The sequence below is a fragment of the Ornithodoros turicata genome, chromosome 2 (assembly GCF_037126465.1).
Source record: "Ornithodoros turicata isolate Travis chromosome 2, ASM3712646v1, whole genome shotgun sequence".
In the NCBI taxonomy this organism is placed as follows: domain Eukaryota; kingdom Metazoa; phylum Arthropoda; class Arachnida; order Ixodida; family Argasidae; genus Ornithodoros; species Ornithodoros turicata.
The window spans coordinates 59,432,109-59,439,323 of NC_088202.1; the positions used below are offsets into that span (position 1 = coordinate 59,432,109).

General features: G+C 43.8%; 1 long non-coding RNA gene across 1 annotated transcript; it reads right to left on the reverse strand.

Annotated features, from left to right (window-relative positions):
• Positions 1-251: 251 nt before the first annotated feature.
• On the reverse strand, positions 252-3,636 carry LOC135383575 (uncharacterized). Its single transcript, XR_010419943.1, has 2 exons — positions 3,057-3,636; positions 252-431 (listed from the first exon to the last, which is right to left on the reverse strand). It is a non-coding gene; the product is annotated as an uncharacterized LOC135383575 (long non-coding RNA).
• Between the last annotated feature and the right edge of the window lie 3,579 nt (positions 3,637-7,215).

The following is a 7,215-nucleotide window of genomic DNA, read 5'->3' on the forward strand; positions in this document are numbered from 1 at the left end:
CATGAGGCCAATTCATTCAGGTAGTGCAGGCACCCTTTAAGCGTTCTGGTCATGTTCCGAAAGGAATGCATTGAGCGCCTGCTTCGCGAAGCATCATGTCATCAGATTACAACATCAGTCGGCAGCTTTCAACTTTGAAGGTAGTTGGTACACAAATCAACATGTGTTTTGTTCTCTTTTTTTAGTGTTATTTTCGACACGGGTAACACTAACAGTTCATCCGAACAGCACTATCAAACACAGACAAAGAATGCAGGCCTATCATTTTTATTCCACGCAGCGTATTAAAGCAGGAAGTCACTTATGAAACACATATGCATAACATTATTACTTCGATAGCGACGTCTGCACTTGCCACGATAATATCCTGCTCAGCAGTTTTGCAGTCCTGGCAGCCTACAACTTATGCAGCGTAGTTTGCATCGAGTTGCCTGCGAGATGGAAATGTATATTGTGACCTTTCACTCTCGGCTACATTACTGTCAAAATCATAACAATCCCAATTAGCTGAGAGCCTCTCATGTTTAAGGGATGTGCCATTCATTATATGTATAACGTGCCTTAGTTTGTGCTGCACTCTAAGAAAAAAGGGTTGAAAAGGGGTAGAAGCGCAACAGTTCTCTCCGACCTATTTTCCCTCTACCGACTGCAGGTTGAACTAGTGCTGTTTCTGCCCTTTTACTAAACTCTCTCCCCCTAACGGTAGAACCACTGTGACAATTTTATCACTACTAGGGTTCAAGTGAATCTTTTTTCTTTTTGTGTGTTTCATAGCAGGGTCGCTAATGGAAGTGTTAATGGAGTCACTCAAGTGACGACAATAGTCGAGATTTACTAATCCTGCGCACAGGCGCGTTTGGTCCGCTGGTCCGGTTTGGTCACTCTTCAAGGGATTAGCCAGAGCGACCAAACACAGAGTGTCTGCGCTTGCACGGAATCGCTGATTGTGTAAAAGGGATCAGTATAGAGACGAAAGCTGAAAATGACAGACTGTCGGTTTGCACGTGGACATTGCTGCACCAAAGGCCATGCGTGCGGCCTAATGGCTATGCTGAGTCAGGAATTCGTATCTCTGCGGTGGAAGGCGTTATCGGTTCAGCTGCAATGATATGAACATAAGCAAGGTGGAGTTAGGTGAGTAATTTTGATATTTAACATTTTCCTTCCCGAGCGTCTTATATGCAGTGATGATATGTATTTTGCGCAGTGCGTGTTCGGGTTGATCGGCATGTCGTCGGACACTTTTTCAGCATCTTATGAAACTGCAATATCACCAAATGCGTTTGTGTAATACACGCAGGTCACCCTGACAACTTTGGCACGGCACCTTATCAGCGCCCTCCGGATGTGGCTACAGGATCCACTTCGAAAATGCAGAAACGGGGCCATAACATACGATGAGCCACTGTTTTATGGGAGAAGGCACTCATCGCTCCAGTCTTGGTTTTGGGTGTTCTCTGCGTTATTTATTGCTTTTTTTTTTTTTTTTGCTGGGCTTGTGTATACTGCCGGGATAACCTTCGTTTTGTATGCTTATTTCTAAGGAGTGAAACATGATTATTTATCGCTTCCATCCATTTATCGCTCATCTTAAATGCTCTATTAATGCCTTTTACATTTCAGTTGAATTCATCTGTCCTGTCACGTGTTCCTCCGGGCAGATATTACACACCGGGCAGATATTCGTGTGTATTTAGAGTGACACAGTAGGGGGGGGGGGGTGAAACGTCTAGCCGTCAGACGTTGTCCCGATGCCCTTGTTATAGTGAGTGGATGTGGAATTTATGTCAAGACAGTCCATGCAAGTGGTGTGCAGGTTATGGATGCAACAATGGAGTCGTCTGTGTTGTGTCTTGTTTTCTTTCGTGTCTCCGTGCTCAGGCTTCTTCAATATGGATGTAGCATTCGCATTGGTAAGCGCAAGCGCATGATTCCAGTTGTGACGTGGTAATAAAATGCTGTGACCAGTAACAGTTGTCTATATATTCTATCTAGTCCACACAAATACTGTACGTCAAGTTGATATCAAAAGGGCAGAAGTCCTTCATGGAAGGCGGAGTAAATATAGTTTCCTACAAGGTCTAAATCCTCCGTCATTACGGGTAGAGATATGCCACCGGTGGGCACAGCTTACCATTTCGGGTAAAAAATTATCTTTCAATAAGTGAGAACAGGAAGGGAGTTGCCTCAGGACAGAAGCCGCCGATATTTCGAACAGAGACTGTTCTTCTTCTGCCCAGAAGAAGAACAGTCTCTGTTCGAAATATCGGCGGCTTTTGTCCTGAGGAAACTCCCTTCCTACATCTCTACCGGTTCACTGGATATCTACCCATCTAAATAAGGGAGAACAGTTCTACACACTGTAGAACTGCCTTCCGGGAATTGTAGAATATTAGGGCGTCAGGATGGTGAGATATTTCTCATCCTTGTGGTAGAGGTGTCTTCCATATGGAGAGAAAAGACAGACCCCCCCAGAGGAAGAACAGTTACCCACGTAGGGGCAGACCTTTGCCACTAACAGGGTAGAATTTTCTTCACACTTAGGGGTAGAACTGTTCCACCAGTGTGGTGGAAATGAATGGTACACTTTCAGACGAAACGGGTTGAGAACCTGTAACAACACACCTCTACCCCAAAAGGTAGAAAATTACACAATTTTTTTCTTAGAGTGTGCACAACTTTGGTACACGAAGGCCCGACCTGAATGCCATTTAGCCTTTCAGCAGAAATCCATGGCAGTTCCTCAACTTGAAATTTCAATTTAACTCACCAGTTCTTGTTAATGTTACTAGTACTCACAATAAGCCACCGACGTTTCCAAAAATTATGCGACTGTTACCTTGCTAAAGAGATTGCTGATCTCTGGTAAAAGTTAACCGGCATTGTTGAAACCAGTCCTATAAGCCACATAGGCCAGTATAAGTACAGGCTCGCTTAGAAGAAAACTACACAATCGTGCCATGAACTGACTAGAGAAAGCTCTTTGCACTAAGTGATGGACCATATATGCATGCATACACTGTGCTTCATGCACGAGTTCAGAGATTTAAACATACCGACTTTAATTCGTGTAGAAAAGGTCTCAGCCAGTCTCCCACCAGGAGTGTTGCTACTACCTCGGTTGCCGTTGGGAACACCTTTCGAAGTGCACCTATAAAAAATATATATGTGACAGGCTAATGGTTATATGCTTTTTAAGCTGACTATGATATAACTGCTAGTTAACTTCTGTTAGTAAACTAATTTACTATATAGTAGGATGTTCAGGCCTTCACTTGTTACAGGGTAGAACCTGGTATGTGAACGAGCAGCAGTGTGTATCCTTAACAATCATTCTACACAAAGGCCACAAATGTAGAGGAGAATGAAATGCAGGACAGTCACCACATCCCAAGTATGACTACGGCCAGTTTAAGGTTTGCAAATGGGGCTTTCCCTTTCGTCTCTGTCATACAGCACCATATGGCTACAGCTTCATCCATGCAATGCCGCATAACATGGCGTACTGCATCCTTTATTGAGGATATTCCTATTAGGGAAAGATCTGTAACAAAAATAACAGAGATGAAAAGCTGAAGTGCAGTGGACTTTCATTAGCTCAAAGACAAGAGCACCAGAAATGTACTTTTTTAACTATCGCATATTTGAATAACAGATGCTCATTCAAATATGCGATGAGCAAAAACTATGTTGTGGATTTGTGTAGCAAGTCTGCAGCCGTTTGTGGTGCAGTTTACTGACAATGCTACCGTAATTGTCTCGAACAGATTGTCGAAGCGAACCCGAACTGAAAACCGTTAGTTTTGGCCGAACCGGAACTGAACCGAACCGAAACAGTCGACGCCATCTCGGAACTGAACCGGAACTGAATGGTTAAGAAAATACTGGTAACCAGTTCAACTAACAGTTCATACGTGCCTAAGGGCGGAACTTTGCGTGTTGTGCATGAACATAAAAACAGATTTTTTCGTGTTTTTTTTCTTCTTCTTTTTTAATAGCCTCGTAGCGTTGCTCTTGCTTGCCGGAAAAGTCGTGCCCTGCAGGAACGCACTGCATTTTCTGGAGTCTCGAAATAACAACAACAAAGATGGTAACTGAAAACTGTTATGATTACTGACGTCTAAGACATGCATATATACAAGAATTAGGGATCAACAACAGCTTCGGGTAGCATTCATGAAGTGACAATCATTATAATAATATACTAATCAGCCTCAGCTATACAGGGTGTCTACCCTAACTGCAGAAATGATCGCTGACACAGCGTTGTCAAAGAAAACGCAATGGCTAGCGTTACAACAACGGTAACGTGACTTCGACTGAGTGCAAAATTTCGTTATCTGACAAGTGCGAGTGAATAGAATAAGAGCTGCAAGACAGTTTAGTAACGATCCCGCGGCAGACGGATAGGGGAAGATTTAGCGGTGGTTTGGTCCGTTCTGCGATTTCATTGTTGTCAGACCTCTGACTACGAGTTTTTCTCTGCAGCGTAGTTTGTCAGATTTGCGAACGGTTTTGCATCTAAATCGGGGGTGCCGAACTCATTCGTGTCCGCGGGCCGCATTCAGCCATAAAGGAACTACGCGTGCCGCATACCACGGCTTTGGGGTAGCCTGTTTCCGATACAGATGACACGGCACAGACGCAGAGGCGACGTAAAAGTATATATTTGGGTTACTTAGCGTTGCTCAATCACAGGGTCAACAATTCTTTTTATTTACTGTGTCGAGGAAACATGGCTCATATTGTGTCAACATCGAAGTGATCGCACAATTGCAATCTTAAGGACTGCGTTGACGTGTGCATTTGTTAGCTGTGTGTGTTTCATCACAGAAAAGGGCTGCTTGCAGACGCGTGTTGCCAGAGTTGTGTCGCAACGTAAAGCCACTAATTATTATTATTAGATGCATGTTGAACCGAACATGGACAGGCTTGTCCGCGGCAACATAGCTATCTTGAGACACTTTCGTTAAACGTAAGAAGAAAACCAAGTCGCACCAACTTTAGTGAACTTGTACTTATCGTTTCGTCGCACTGCAGGTCAATCAGTTCAATTTGTTAGTCATCAGGAACGTTGTTAAGAACTGCGGAAAACGGCGAGCCAAAAAGCTCACTTTCAAGTGTCCTGCACTCGAAGAGTCTTTGCTCGAATTCACTCGGGAGATCGCCAAGCCTGCGACTATACCGGTCCGTTGCTGGTGGCATTGAAGGCACCAATATTACGAATCGGCCATGTAGGGTTTGCTAAGAAATTTTGGTAGGGTACTAGTAATATCAATCAAGTAAAAATCAGACGTAAGGACAGGTTTAGAGAGTCACCAGCGAAGACGACGAAAGCAACACAGAGACAGACAGGGAGAGGCAGACTTTTAACTTTTTATCATATGATTAAATGTTGAAAGTTCGACGTTCCCTAGCTGTCTTTCTGTTACTTTTGCCGTCTTCGCTTTTTTTTTTTCGTCAGAAGAACTGATTAGTAAAGCAGCCAAAGCAGCCAAACAAAACAAGTTCAATGAACAATTTATTGCCTGCAACATGTAGCACAAAACCAGGCTGCATTACTTTTGAGACTAACTTTTGGTGGTCGTGCACAAATGATCATACCACAAAACATATGAATCACATAAAATGGATTCTTCGTCAAGGACTTCTCTGCACAGGTTACATTTCCACGTGATGTGTTTCCTGTTAGTGTTCACAACATTGCAGACAGCTGTCCAAGCATCAGCTGTGAAAAATCTTTGTGAAAAAACGCGCTCTTTATTTTACCCGAGGTGAAGTCTCTTGGCCTTTCTCTGGACTTCATCTGCGAGTTTTCGATTCTGCGGAATGTGCATAAAGACCTCTTGAAAGATGAATATCTGTCTGAGTAATCTGTGCATATATGTTAGGGCAACACAAGTGACATCAGCTTTGCAGAGATTATGAGCATAGTCTCTTTTTGAGATCAAAAGGAGCCCTTCCGAACTGGTGCCTTGAAGTTGAGTGCTCTTGGGGAATGGAAATTGAGGAGGTCAAAGGCCCTGAACAAAACTTCAAGTAAGTCATATTTTCTTTTTTGCTCTATGACTTCCTTACCTGTCTACATCTGCAATAAAATTTGCTGTACCGTCACAGTCCTAGAATCCCTCTAGTCCGAGTTGTTTGGCAAGCTTCAGTGCTTTGGAGACAGAGGAACTGAACGTCTGTGCTGCGAGACGTACTTTCATGACCTGTCTCTTGTATTCAATATATGCCTCCTTCAGCTTATTTGCTGCATGCAGCCCTCGGCATCCTGCAGCTCATCTAGTTTTTCTATGTGGGCTCACTTGATGTCCTATTAAAATTCAGTGTCTTGTTATGAGAACAGGAGATATATAAAAAAACTGGCAATATCCTTCCTGGAGCCCATTCCTGGACATAGTCATGCCTTAATAGGGTGCTTTGAGTAATATGTGAATTTCAGGGTAGGCTATCAGAGTCGCAAAATGCTTGGTACAGCTGCACTTGGTACTGCTTACTTGGCTTGGTCACAATACAAAGTGGCTGTCCAAGGCCTGTTGTGGATTTCTCAGGGCTTACACCATACTCCTCACTGTGAAAAACCTTCTTGTCACCAAGGAGGTTGCGAAGAAGCATTAGTCCGTGGCAGGCATCAAAGATAATATTGACCTTCTCATGCGTCACGATGTCACGAAGATTGTTAGTGTCTTTACGTGCATATGACATCCAAGGAGGCGGGCCATCATGACATTGGATGAGAGGCCGTCGCACTTGAGGTTGCATTCTTCAAGCAAAACTATAGCTTCGTTCACAATATTTTTGAGCACCATTCCGGACAGTCCACTGTTAAGGAAGTATCCAATTGGAAGCTTCCATGGGGCCGCTGTTCCGACTGCCATGAGGACTAATGCGTCCCCAGCAAGGTGGACATCGTTCGTTTCTGGAGGTGACAGATCGTATCCAAAATCTACGTAGCCAATCAGTTTACCTGCAACTACGTCAAGGTGTTTCCTTATACTCATTTCATCCAACATGATGCTACACAATGTCTCTCTCTCTGCACTCTCCTTGTGTGTCTCTTTGAGGTGCTGCAAGGCCTCCTGCGTAAATCCAGGCCAGCCATCTACTGCCTTCAGCCATGTTCGTATAGTCTGCGCTGATGGCATGTTGAATAGGGTGGAGTCATAATCGTATGCCTTTGGGGAGTGGTAGTGTAAGGTGATAGCAAACTTT